The sequence below is a fragment of the Euprymna scolopes genome, chromosome 16 (genome assembly GCF_053919585.1).
Source record: "Euprymna scolopes isolate OS-2025 chromosome 16, ASM5391958v1, whole genome shotgun sequence".
Taxonomy (NCBI): Eukaryota; Metazoa; Mollusca; class Cephalopoda; order Sepiida; family Sepiolidae; genus Euprymna; species Euprymna scolopes.
Window position 1 is genome coordinate 26148101 of NC_136497.1, and position 2500 is coordinate 26150600.

The window sequence follows — 2500 nt, forward strand, 5'->3', positions numbered from 1 at the left end:
ATTTCCCCATGGGATGGTATGCAAAGCAGACTGCCAATAATGCGGTTATAACTGAAAGGAAACTTTGATAATTGCCAAGTGTTAAATACTGTCATCATGTTTGCTGTGTTCAACCATTTATTCTTAAAAAAAAACAGATAATTAAGAGAATATTAGTCTCTCTCTCTCTCATGCCTCAACTACTTCTTTCCAAAGATAAGCATTAAAAATCCTCAGCTGCCTTTTGTCACTTTCTTATGTAAATAGAATTTTAGAAATTGAAAACATTACAAAACAACTCTGAACGATCGTTTTGACTGAAGTCCTGTTTTATCAACAAATTGCTCTGTGAATGTTTTGCCTCTTTTTTTTTCTATTATTTTCCTTCTAGTAACAAGAGAACATATTTTAAAAACGACAAAATTGTTTGCTTTGGGGTTTACTTTATTTTACCCACCAACCTACAGCAATATACATCTAGATGGGCAGTAGTTTTATGCCTCATACCTGCAGCGATGGTGACTCTTTAAATAATCGAGAAGAGTATAAAGTTTACTTTGCAGCATTTGCTCCCCTTAGTTTGTGCATTAGTCTTCATGAACGATATTTTTGACAAATGGGGAAGAATTGCTGTTTTCTGCGTCGGAATTTATCCATCTACCCATTATCATTGGCTAGTTTTTTGACCTTGAAGTAATATTTCTAAGTTCTTTAAACAAGTGGCTTCATGCCTTGTCTGGAGCGATTTCCATAGAAAGAAAAAGATGTCTGCTCATTTTGACATCATGAACCCAAAAGAAACCAAAATTGATCTTATTTCTCTGTTATGTACTTTTACTTTCCATGACGCTATATCCTGTGACGTAATCATGACTACAGTCTCTTAACTGCCAATGGATTTTTACCCTACCCTAAATTTATGCTTATTCTAGCATCGTGTGGACAACTACCGTTCTCAACATGATTTTTACATAGCCGTTTTTTTTATCTTGTTACAATGGTATTGAACTGATTTTTTTTTTATTAAGTTCCATCTACAAAAATGTTCTACTCACCTCACACCGCCACCATGTTAGTGTTATGTTGACTAGATGTAGATAGAATAAGCCAACAGCTAGAAAATAGAATGTGTCAATACAACAAGCCTACAAAGTATCATACGAGACAAACTGATAACTTAAGAAATTTCGTTTGTACATCCGGGTCAACAACCGGTAAACACTTGATAACAATTGAAACACATGCTGTGGTTTACAACAATTTTTTATAGTTTGTATTTATTCATCATCCCATCTTAAAATTCTGGACAACATTTTTAGTAAAATGCGTGCAACTGATTTATTTTTAACTTGGGGGTCAACCCATATCAATGCCCGGAGGTCATTCTAGGATAAAGGTTAACGAATGTTAGGTAGATGGTGAGACAACACCGTGATGATCAGTAATGGTGGAACTTGGGTAGGCTTAATTATTTAAGAAGATGGCTCAACAAAAACTTATTTACATTAGACCTGAATACTACCATATTATAGTCAGCTAAGAAGCAGCCATGCGGTATTATGTTTCACAGACAGTCATATGCAGAAAGGGCAGTTGTTAAGATTTAATATTATTTGTATATAGTTCTTAGGTCTCTGCTTATCCATTATCTACATATGTTTGGGGGTGGAGTTTGCATAAACAGGTCTTTAAGATCCGCAAGACCATCACTTAGAATCCCCTTCCTCAAAAAAATAAAATAAATAAAGTAAATGAATAAAAATAATACCTTGATACACATTTTTAGCATATTTGTACTTGAATAATATAATAGCTTCGAGGAGGTCGAAACCTCGACTTGTTGCTGTAAGCCAGAATAAAAGATATATTTCACCAGCTCTGCGGATAGATACTTAAGTATTGAGCACTTTTGAAATGGATATATACCAACATATATATATATATATATATATATATATATATATATATATATATATATATTTTTACTGTCCCCCTCTCTTTTCTTTCCCCCTTTCCCTTCTCAACTTTCCCTTTCTTGCTTCCATTCTTTTGGTTTTTAATATCCATGTGCAATCACAAAAACAAAAACTATATCTTTTCTTTTTATTTTAACTTGAATAATCTGACGATATGGTCGGATAATTTTTATCCTGTCTATTGAAACAATTTGTAATAAATTAAGTTAATATACTTGAGGTTGTAATAAAACACACACACACACACACACACACACACACACACATATATATATATATATATATAAGGAAAACAAGTAAGATTGATGATGAAATAAATTTGAATAAATTACAATATTTATTAATTCATCAAAAATTCAAATAGGGAATCCTTAATTTATGTATTTTCAAAGATGGACTCTTTTCGTCAGAGGATAAACATTAGTAAAAATATATCGCTGATTAGCATAAATTAGAAAATATATATATATATATATATATATATATATATATATATATATATATATATATATATATATATAAAATACATATTTATGAATTATAGG

The 2500-nt window shown here is 31.3% G+C and overlaps 1 protein-coding gene across 2 annotated transcripts in view; it reads left to right on the forward strand.

Moving 5' to 3' along the window:
* Positions 1-2500, forward strand: part of LOC145295891 (uncharacterized) — a 163690-nt gene that overhangs the window by 129197 nt on the left and 31993 nt on the right. The window lies entirely within an intron of this gene.